This window comes from Equus quagga, chromosome 9, assembly GCF_021613505.1.
Source record: "Equus quagga isolate Etosha38 chromosome 9, UCLA_HA_Equagga_1.0, whole genome shotgun sequence".
Classification (NCBI taxonomy): Eukaryota; Metazoa; Chordata; class Mammalia; order Perissodactyla; family Equidae; genus Equus; species Equus quagga.
In genome coordinates, this window is record NC_060275.1 from 108,474,603 (window position 1) to 108,486,706 (window position 12,104).

The 12,104-nt window shown below is 39.5% G+C and overlaps 1 pseudogene; it reads right to left on the bottom strand.

Moving 5' to 3' along the window:
- The window catches only part of LOC124244615 (serine/threonine-protein kinase MARK2-like), a 51,299-nt pseudogene extending 39,887 nt beyond the window's left edge, over positions 1-11,412 (bottom strand).
- Positions 11,413-12,104: the final 692 nt, after the last annotated feature.

The window sequence follows — 12,104 nt, forward strand, 5'->3', positions numbered from 1 at the left end:
AATAAAATACCCAGGAATAAACTTAACTAAAGAGGTGAAAGATCTGTAGACCAAAAACTATAAAACATTGTTGAAAGAAATTAAAGAAGACACAAAGAAATGGAAAGATATTACGTGCTCTTGGATTGAAAGAATTAACATAGTTAAAATGTCCATACTTCCTAAAGCAATCTATAGATTCAGTGCAATCTCTATCAAAGTTCCAACAATGTGTTTCACAGAAATAGAACAAAGAATCTTAAAATTTATATGGAACAACAAAAGACCGCAAATAGCCAAAGGAATCCTGAGGAAAAAGAACAAAGCTGGAAGTATCACACTCTCTGATTTCAAATATACTACAAAGCTATAGTAACCAAAACAGCATGGTACTGGCACAAAACCAGACACACAGATCAATGGAATGAAATTGAGAGCCCAGAAATAAACCCACACATCTATGGACAGCTAATTTTTGACAAGGGAGCCATGAGTATACAATGGAGAAAGGAGAGTCTCTTCAATAAATGGTGTTGGGAAAACTGCACAGTCACATGTAAAAGAGTGAAAGTAGACCATCATTTTACACGATGCACAAAAATCAACTCAAAATGGATTAAAGAGTTGAATGTAAGACCTGAAACTGTGACACTTTGAGAAGAAAACATAGGCAACAGGCTCTTTGACATCGGTCTTAGCAGCATATTTTCAAGTACCATGTCTGACCGGGCAATGGAAACAAAAGAAAAAATAAACAAATGGGACTATATCAAACTAAAAAGCTTCTGCACAGCAAAGGAAACCATCAACAAAATAAAAAGACAACCTAACAATTGGAAGAAGATATTTTCAAACCATATGTCAGCTAAGGGGTTAGTATCCAGAATATACAAAGAGCTCATATGTCTAACAACAAAAAAACCAACAATCCAATCAAAAAGTGGGCAAAAGATCTGAACAGAGATTTCTCCAAAGAAGATATACAGATGGCCAACAGGTACATGAAAACATATTCAACATCATTAACTATCAGAGAAATGCAAATCAAAACTACAACGAGATATCACCTCACTCCCACCAGAATGGCTATAACTAACAATACAGGAAACAAGTGTTGGAGAGGACGTGGGGAGAAAGAAACTGCTGGTAGGAGTGTACACTGGTTGTGGGAGTACACTGCTGGTGGGAGTGTAAACTGGTGCAGCCACTATGGAAAACAGTGTGGAGTTTCCTCAGAAAATTAAGAATAGTTCTACCATATGATCCAGCTATTCCACTGCTGGGTATTTATCCAAAGAACTTGAAAACACAAATACATAAAGATACATGCACCCCTATGTTCACTGCAGCATTATTCACAATAGCCAAGACTTGCAAGCAACCTAGGTGCCCATCAAGGGACGAATGGATAAAGAAGATGTGGTATATACATAATGGAATACTACTCAGCCATAAGAAATGATGAAATCTGGCCATTTGTGACAACATGGATGGACCTTGAAGGTATTATGCTAAGTGAAATAAGTCAGAGGGAAAAAGTCAAATACCATATGATCTCACTCATATGTAGAAGATAAAACAATGACAAACAAACACAAAGCAACAGAGATTGGATTGGTGGTTACCAGAGGGGAAGTGGGAGGGAGGAGGGCAAAAGGGGAGATTAGGCACAAATGTGTGGTGACGGACTGTAATTAGTCTTTGAGTGGTGAACATGATGTAATCTACACAGAATTCGAAATATATTGTGATGTACATCTGAAATTTATTTAATGTTATAAATAGAATGTTACTGCTATAGAAACAAAAATTAAAATTAAAAATAAATAAATAAAATGGAAAAAACTAAATAGTTAAAAAAATTCCTACAACTTAACACTGAAATGACGACAACCATAACAAAAACAAACTCCAAAACGGCCAAAGAACTTGAATAGACATTTTTCTAAAGGAGATATACAAATGGCCAATAAGCACCTGGAAATGTGCTAACATCATTAGTCATTAGACAAACGCAAATCAAAACCACAATGAGATACCACTTATACCCATTAGGAAGGCTGTAACAACAAAAAAAAGATTTGGAAAATAACTGTTGCTGAGGATGTGGAGAAATTGGAACACTTGCTCACTGCTGGAGGGAATGTAAAATGGTACCGCCACTGTGGAAAACAATTGGCAGTTTCTCAAAAAGTTAAACACAGAATTATCATAAGATCCAGCAATTCTACTCCTAGGTATATACACAAAAGAATTGAAAGCAGGGACTCAGATACTTGCACATCGATGTTCATAGCAGTATTATTTATAATCTCCAAAAGGTGGAAACAACCCAAGTGTGCAGTAACAGATGAATGCATAAACAAAAAGTAGCAAATACAGAAAATGGAATATTTCTCAACCATAAAAAATAAAATGCTGGGACGAACCCAGTGGCACAGTGGTTAAGTGTGCACATTCTTCTCCGTTGGCCTGGGGTTCACGGGTTCAAATCCCGGGTGTGGACATGGCACGGCTTATCAAGCCATGCTGTGGTAGGCATCCCACATAGAAAGTAGAGGAAGATGGGCATGGATGTTAGCTCAGGGCCAGTCTTCCTCAGCAAAAAGAGGAGGATTGGCAGCGGATGTTAGCTCAGGGCTAATCTTCCTCAAAAAAAGTAAATAAATAAAATAAAATACTGATACATTCTACAACATGGATGAATCTTGAAAACATTATGCTAAGTGAAATAAACAAGACACAAACAAAAAAATATTGAATAATTCCACTTATACGAGCTACCAAGAATAGGCAAACTCATAGATACAGAAGTGAGAGTAGGGTTTACCAAGGACTGGTGGAGGTGGAAACGGGGAGTTATTGTTTAGTGGGTACAGAGTTTCTGTTTGGGATGATGAAAAGTTATGCTTATGTTTGTACGATATTGTGAAGATGCCACTGAATTGTACACCTAAGAATGGCTAAAATGATAAATAATACATTATGTATACTTTGACAATAAAATTCGTTTTAAATACATCCTGAATTGACTCCACTCCACCTCCTTACTATCAACCTAGCCCAAGTCCTCCCTAGGGCCCCAGTTAACAACCTCCTAACCAGTGTTCCCGCTTCTACGCTAAGCCTTCACGGCCATCGAATTTCTACACAGCAGTCACAATGGTCTTTTAAAGATAAAAATCAAAATATGTCATCCAAAGTTAAGTCTCCCAATGGCTCTTCATTACAATTAAAACAAAATCCAACTGCTCCCCACCGCGCCCTCCCAGGCCTACATCGTCCGACCTGCTGTACAGTCTTGCATCTCATCTCACACTCCCTCCTCCTTGCTCCCTCAACTGCCTCACATGGGCTGTCAGCTGGCTCCGTCCTCGGAATCTCTGCTCTTTTGGTCCTTCTTTCCTCCGGAGCATAAAGGCCTGGCTCCTCACCAGCTAATTCTCAGCTCAAATGTCATATCCATAGAGAAGCTTCCTCCAGCTTCCATCCAAAGCAGCCTCCACCCTCTAGCCTTCTTTATGTGATTTATCTATTTTATTTTCCTCATAGAAATGATCAATATTACTAGCTGGAACTCTCATGATTATTTATATATTTAAAAGTTTATCTGTCTTCCTTTAGACTACAAACCCCATGAAAGCAGAGATGTTGTCTATTTTGTTCACTGCTGTATCTTCATTGCCAGAGGCTGCCACATAATAGATGCTCAAAAAATATTTGTCAAATCAATAAGTAATTTTTTAAAGTGGGCGAAAGCTCTCCCTATTCTATAACTATAGTTTACAAGAAAACGGCTCACAAATTTACCATTTCTGTCATACATTAGAAGTGAGTAAATATTTTTGTTCTCATATTTTTATTGGTTATTTTACATTATTATGTTTCAATGAACTCTTAGCAATGTCCAAGTGTACTACTTTATTCTTTAGGATTCCTAAGTACTAAGGAATAGAGATGTTAAAGAAACAAACATAATCCATTTATATTTTACACATAGAAAGTATCTTAAATTGCTGTGTATAAAAATATTCTGTCCGTCAAGATAAATTTTCAATATAAATAATATTTGTTTATACTTTCATAAAAGTTATTTAACAATAATGCATTGGGGAAACTGTAACAATAACTCATAAAAATAGGTACAACTGATAAAACATTTTAACTCATTAAACTGTACAGTGAACATTCCCACAAAAGCTATGTTACAGGGCCCCAATTATTTCAGAATTAAAATCTTCAATTCCAGGAAAAATATATATTATGTATTCAGAAATATAGTACATTTAAGATCCCTGGGAGAAAATAATTACACTGGATTTCTTTGGAATGTATAGGAAGTAAGAGAATTTGTTGTGAAGTGAAATATAATCTAAGTCATTCAACATTTCTTGACCTTCTACTATATAGAGGAATTGGGAGCAACAAATGTAGGAAGTCTATAGGATTCTCTACGCTTTGCACCAGGAGTTGCCACACATGTCGGCTAGACTGTCAAAAGTAGAACTTGAATCAGTTTCAAGCAGAACAGTGAATCCAGCTGTGCCCCAAACCACTCTTCCCAGGTCATCCTTGAACATCATCCCAAATATAAGTGTGTTGGTTGTGCTGTTCTATCTTCTTCTCCCTTTGCCTGTCTTTTCACCCAAGCTGCCATTTCCTCAACATTCTGTTGTCTCCTCTGCAGTTCCTACTCCTCAGCCTCATTTCAGGAGCCGTCCACCTCCATCTACTTCCCTTAGGTCCTCTTGTGTGCTTGCTCCTACTACTTCCATGAATCTCAGGATGGTGGTGGGAGTTTTCTTGGTCCATGTCGCTGCTTTCACTCCATTTTATCCTCATTTAAAAGCCTCTGGCTCAGAATGCCCAGATCCAATGTTCTCTCATCAGTCTTATGGCCATACGCCAACCTCTTATCTTGCTGACTTTTAGTTGAAGCCCTTGGCATTTGCCACATCCCCTTCCTTTCAACACCGAAAGCCACCAGTATCCCAGGGGGCGCACCTCTAAGTGGATCAGCACATCAACTTCACTCTCCTTTAGTTAACTATTTCAGGGCCAAGTCCTATGGATCACTATACAAAACCACTGTATCTCTGAAGTCATAAATCTCTTAGTTCACCAACCATAAATATCTTATAAAACTCCAATTTCAGATTGATCTAAACATCAGAGCTTTTCCTCCCACAACTAAACCACTGAGCACTGCTTGGAAAAACCATTTGTCTGCATGAAAAAATGCGTTATGTTTGACCTTTAGCGCTACCCAATAATCCATTTAAGTGTCCTTAGTCACCAACCTCTCCTTTGCTTCTCAAGAACTACTCTGTGCTTCCATCTCTCTCTGCATCCCTTCCCACCCCCACCCCATCCTAACTCTCACCAGGTGCTCCACTCCTTGCTTCATTGTGGCAACAGAGGCTTCCCAGCCAGTAACTCCCTCAACCCCCTCCCATCTAGCTTATCAATTTTCTTGCATCCATATGTATTTATACCCCTGCTCTCTTTGTTCAAGATAAGGTATTGCCATCCCTTAATCTGCTTTCTGGATCCCTTTACCATCTGCTTCTTCAGGGATTTTGCTCCATTTGCTCTTCCTATTCTCCGTGGGATCTTCAAACTCTATCTTCTGATGGCCCCTTCATCTCACCATATAAAAAACTTCAAACCATATCCCTATCTTTAACCATTCCTTCACAGACAAGCTTGGCAAAAGAGTAGCCATTGCTTGTAGTCTCTGTGTCCTCTTTTGCCATTTTACTTCTCAATCCAACTGATGAGTTGGTGAAAGCATAGACATGCATGCTATGCAAAAAGGAGCATGGGCTGGCCCGGTGGCACAGCAGTTAAGTTTGCACGTTCTGCTTCTCGGCAGCCGAGGGTTCGCCGGTTTGGATCCCGGGTACGGACATGGCACTGCTTGGCATGCCATGCTGTGGTAGGTGTCCCACATATAAAGTAGAGGAAGATGGGAATGGATGTTAGCTCATGACCAGGCTTCCTCAGCAAAAAAAAGAGGAGGACTGGCAGTAGTTAGCTCAGGGCTGATCTTCCTAAAAAAAAAAAAAAAAAGGGAGCATGATGTAATAAGGAGAAGTACTAGGCACAAAAGTTCTCGGTTCTGGTGGTGGCTTGACCACTGTGTGTCTTGGGTAAATCACTTCCCTCTCTGCACCTCGGACAAAGCACATGAACATATTTTTTAAACCATAAAGTTAGTATTCAAGAACTGATGTGTGTGCAAGTGTTTATTAATTATAAAAGGCTATTTAAATATTAATTTCTAATTATTCTTTCCTAATATTATTCACATTTTAGCAGAGATCTGGCTTTTCCAGGTGATAATTTCTTTAGCAAAAAAGAACGCTAATAATGGTGAAATTTCAGACAGTGGAGTAGGTCGGCCCAAAGGGTATTTTGGGCAAGTGGTCATCATTTCAGTCCACTCTACTCACCTGGATAGCAATTAACCCTTGACTTGGGTTCCACTGGATACGTGCAAAAAGGAGTTTAGAACTGAGCTATAGTAACAGTCTGTTGAAGGTCACAAAGTACTTTCCAAATGTTGGGGTTCAATAAAATTCCAGACGTATTTGGCCCTGAGCATTTTTATTTTGTTTTTAAACTTGTGTGTGTTTTAAAGGAAATTTTATCCATATGTTTTTGATTCATTTACACTTCAATCTTTAAAATTTGATTTATTTCATAGTTATCTAATGTCCGAGAAGTTTTTTTTAAATAAGTGTTTAAAACCACTTTTCTTAAGGAAAAAAAAGGGCTACTCTAAAGAAAAGGTCAAATAACAGGAAGCTTTGGTTAGCCAAGAGTAAATAAATTTTACACACCCAAAGTTTCCATTTTGAGTCCAAACTCCAAGCCTGTCATCTCTATGTTGTGTCTAAAGAAAGCTTAAGAAAACAAGTTCTGCTCTCCAAAATAAGCGGAAAAGTGCCAGGTGAACACGAACTTAAACTTACTAACTAAACATGGCACTCATGTCCACAAGTACGAACATCTACCAGCTGATTTGCAAACAGATATTGGCTAGATAGCACGGAATCAGGAGTACTTTGGTTTTCTGCTGTTAACTAATTAACAATAAATGATAGAGTCTCAATTTCCCCTTAAGAACATGGAGTTAATAAGATATGCCTACCTATTTCAAAGTGTTAAAGACAGAGTCAAGGAATGGAAGGGATTTTACAACCACTTGGAAAACATAACATGTCATGTAATTGCATCGTATCTAAAGAACCATAGTAAAAATGTGTAATCATTACTGTGGAACAAGGAATTTTGCAAAACTGTCAACTTTTGGTAATTACAATGGACTGCTATTAGTGAAAAAAATAAAGAAATTTGAATTCTAGTTTCTGGCTTCTTTACTTTATAATCATCAATTTTATAGTGCTGTGGCATTTATTCTGTATCCAAATTCTTGATCCCTTATTTTTTCTTGATCCAGAGGTATTCAAGAACAAGTTTTAAGAATTTTTAAATTACAGGGTTGTAGTAAATATTTACAATTTGCCAGTCCCTTTGATGTACATTGTTTTTTTAATCCTGTGAAACAGATATCATGATCCACAATTTGTAGATGAAGACATGAAAAGAAACTAGGTAAAGGTCACATAGCAAGCGGGCAAAACAACACCCAAACAAACACGGCCTTTATTTCCTTTGATGAAGTTGTTTCCAATTTCTTAAAATATAAAGACAAAATTTCTACTTTAAAAAAAAACAGTATTATACTTCCTAGAAATACAAAGGTAATAAAAATAAGTAAAATAATCATCTTTAATGCTTTCCTGGCTCAATCTTTACTTGCCTTGGACAAGTGGTTATTTATAATGTATTCTTAAGTATTAAGTTCAACATTTATGTATTCAGTTAAACATTGCCATGATTTGATTAACAAGGGAAATTTCATTATTTCTATAATGTTGGCGTTTATACCCTGTTCATTACCTGAACAGACATATGCTATTTTATCTTCTTTAGTTTTAAAATATGCCATTATGCTACTCGGTATTTCTTGAAAACCACACCAAAAAAGTCTATCATAGGCTTCTCTAGAGCAGAGGGGCCACCTCAAGAAATATTTTTAATGGAGTCCTAAGAGTATAGAGCCCCGTTATCAGCCTACCATGTTTGACTGATGGTTGCCATGTCTCTGTGTCTGTGGCCTCATATGATTTCTGGCTTCTGCAATTCACTGGGTTTTTGTTTTGTTTTGTTGGTGAGGAAGATTGGCCCTGAGCTAACATCTGTTGCCAATCTTCCTCTTTTTGCTTGAGGAAGATTGTCACTGAGCTAACATCTGGGCCAATCTTCCTCTATTTTGTATGTGGGGTGCCGCTATAGCATGACTTGATGGGCGGTGTGTAGGTCTGTGCCCGGGATCTGAACCTGCGAACCCCAGGCTGTGGAAGTGGAGTGCATGAACTCAACCACTATACCAGTGGGCCAGTCCCTCACCAGGTTTTTTTTTAAAAAGAGCTCTGTATCAATTAGCTTTTCTGGCATCATAAACCACCTCATGACGTAACAGCTTAAAACAACATTTATTTAGTCCACGACTCCTTGGATCGGCTTAGTGAAACTTCAGATCTGGGCTGGCTTACTGATCTCTGCTGGACCACCTCATGGTATGCAGTTAGCTGGCTGGTTAGCTGGTGGCTGGATGGTCTAGGATGGCTTCACTGAGCTGTCTGGCACTTGGCATTGGTGGTTCAGAGTGACAGGAGTGACTGGGCTGTGTGAGTCTCACATCGTCGAGCAAGCTAGCTCCAGCTTCTTCTTATAGTGGTCTCAGGGCTCCAAAGAGGAAACTGAAAGCCTCTTGAGGTCTTGGCTTAATGTATGGAAGCCAAGTCAAGGAAGCAATGAGTCCAAAATCCCAAGAGGTGCCTCTGAGTGGAGCTGCCTCCCTCGACCAGATAGCAAAATCATCAGTCACACAGACTTGTAGCTTAAAAGGATCATTAGGGTCGTGGGGCCCCAAAGGTAAAGAGCATGCCTCAGCTCTCTGGATAACTTCCTCCACAGCCTGTTGGTTTGGCTACCACTCAAAGTATGTTGATTGGAGGTTGGCAGATATAAAGGACTAAGCAGAATGGCCCACGTGAGACACATATTATCCAATACCTAAAGAATCCAAGAAAGTGCTGGGCCTGCTTTTGATGCTAGAGAGATTGAAGAAATAGCATTATTTCCTCTACTACCAGAGGGAATGAGCATTGTGAATTTGTCTACATAGTTCTACAAAATGACTTGGCAAGCAGAACCCTGAATTTTGTCAGGGTTTATCAGCCGCCCCAGCTGGTTGATGTATGATAACATCAGTCAGGGTAGTTTCACCTGAGGCTTCTGACTTGCCAGCCAACATCAGAGGTTGGAGGACTCACCCTAAATCCTGATCCCTCACTTGTGGCAAGAGGCTAGGGCTTTTGTCCCACTAGTCCTTCTCTACATATGACTCTTCCTGATGGACAGAATCCCTCATGGCACTTATGGGACACATCAACACAGCAATTGCTATTATACATTCAGATGTAAAAAACAGCAACAGTACATTGAATTAGCCCAAGAGGCCCCATCCACAGCATCCTTTCCCTTCCCTAAGTTTCCATGTATACTTGGATGGTTGCACATGGCCTTCAGTCTGTTTGGAAACTAGGAGTCCTCAGCCTCACTTATTTTCTCTCACAGCATTTGAGATTGGGTAGAGAGGAGAGGGAGGGATTGGGATGCAGGGGGAGAGAGCAGCTCCATGCCAGTAAGGACGGTGGATTTATTTTCTGTTTTGTGCAACCTGGAGGCAGCTTATGGATTAATCAAATGAACTTCTGATGTTTTTATCTTCCCAAAGTTCTTTATTCTCATTACTCACATCAATGACTTCTACTTTGCAGATTCCTTGACTCAGCAGCTACAATCACATTTCCTTATGTCTGGAGTCTGAGGACTTGCTCCCCCATTGTCATGATAAATATTCCTTCCTTCTCTGCCCAGAGGAGAGTAAGCAATACCCAAAGCCTCATTCAGGAGACTTGTTTTAATTGTTGTGCTCAGCCTTGAAACATTTATCAACAGGTAGCATAATGGAGAACCCTTACTCCACACCCCTCCTATCACCTGGTGGAGAGCATTTTGCTACTGGATCATAGGAGGTCTTCTCAGATTCCCTAACCAGGCCTTCAAGGCCCTCATCCTTTCTCTTCCAGAAAGCTGTGTCTCTGTCAGCATTCCATCCTCATCTCCAAAAACTTTCAGCAACTGTGAAGGGTCTGAGATTATACCATACTTGCAAGCTGGGAAATTAGCCTGCTGTAGATTCATGGATGCTGGCAGAAGACACAAGGTTCCTTAGTCAGAGATAAACACATTTATTACTCATAGCACAACAAACAGCATGAGCTTCATGTCTGCATCAATCTTTCCTGGCCACAGGTCCCACTGGAGCATTGGGAAGCAGCTCAGCTGGATGCTGCACGTGTATTGAATTTTTATCATAGCTGAGGAACCCCAAGTTTAGAGAACCCAACTATTTTATAATGGGTGGCAAGCAAACCTGCCTGACTGCCCTGGAGGGAGACATGACTTTTAGTTTACTGGACAGTGTTAGGAGAGTTCTTTTGCATTTCCGCATACCTCACTATCAGAGACACTGACAGCCTTTCTTCTGGAATATCTTTTCAAGGAGACTCCATACAACATCTTTATGTGCTACCAACAGAGACAGAAAAGCTTTCAGAGCAACTTGGACATATTACAGGGCGTCCTCTTACTTTGGCCCCATTCAAACTTGTAGCTTTTTGGGTTATTCAATAAATAGGTCAGAGCACACACCCAAATTAGGTATATATTGCCTCAAAAATCCAAAGAAGCCCACTAGGCCCTTTGCCTCCTTCTTAGTATTGGAAAAGCCAGATGGAATAACTTGTCGTTCACCTTGGAAAAGTTATCTTGACATTCCCCAAACTGCTGGGGAAATTCCACTGAGGTGGGAGACCCATGCATTTTTATGGAACTTTTTCTCCTACACTCAGGCAATTACATATTTTACCAAGAGCAATTTTTACTTCTTGCTCTTTAGGTTCAATCAGCATGATATCTTCCATGTAATGGATCAGTGTGAAATCCTGTGGAATAGAGAGGTGATTTAGCTTTCTGTGGCCTAGACTATGATATAGGGTTGGAGAGCTGATGTAGTTGGAGCTTGGATGGTGTAAATGTATTGCTGGCTGTGTCAGGTGAAAGAAAATTGCTTCTCATGGTCTTTACTAAGAGATGTAGAAAAGAAAGAGCATTTTCCAGATCAATAACTACATGCAAGTTACCAGGAGATATGTTGATTTGCTCTAGAACAGTGTTTATCAAGGGGGACACTGGTTTGGCCACCCAGAAGACATTGGCGATATCTGGAGGCATTTTCGGTTGTCATACCTGGAGTAGGGGGTGCTCCTGGCATCTACTAGGTAAAGGTCAAGGATGCTGCTAAACATCCTACAACACACAGATCAGGTCCTCACAACAAAGAATTATCTGGTCCAAAATGTCAACAGTGTCAAGTGTGAGAAACTCTGATCAAGAGTAAAATTGGAACAGAAACAGAGCTGTTGTTGGAATCAATGCCTGGTTAAGATTACAATAATCCACTGTCATCTTCGAATATCCAGGATCTTCTGAACAGGCCAAATAGAAGACCTGAATGTGACTATGGTAATAATCACCACCCATGAATCTTTAAAGTCCTTGCTGATGGCACTGATCTTCACAACGCCTCCAGAAATGTATTATTTCTTCTGGTTTATTGTTTAATTAGGTAGAAGCAGTTTCAGATGCTTCCCCTTGGCCTTTCCTCCCATAACAGTCATCACTTCAGAGACTCAGGAAACCAGATGGGGATTCTGCAAGTTATTGACTGTGTTTATTCCAATTTTGCATTCCAGAACTTGGGGAATATCCACAGAATGGACTCAGGGATTCACTGGACAATTTATTAAATGTAATCTTAATATTGAAGAGATGAAATACTAGAGTGGACTTATAATATAAGATCTATTTACTGATCCCAAAAATATGTCCCCTGGGAAGTCCAGAGGACATTCTCTTTAACAAGA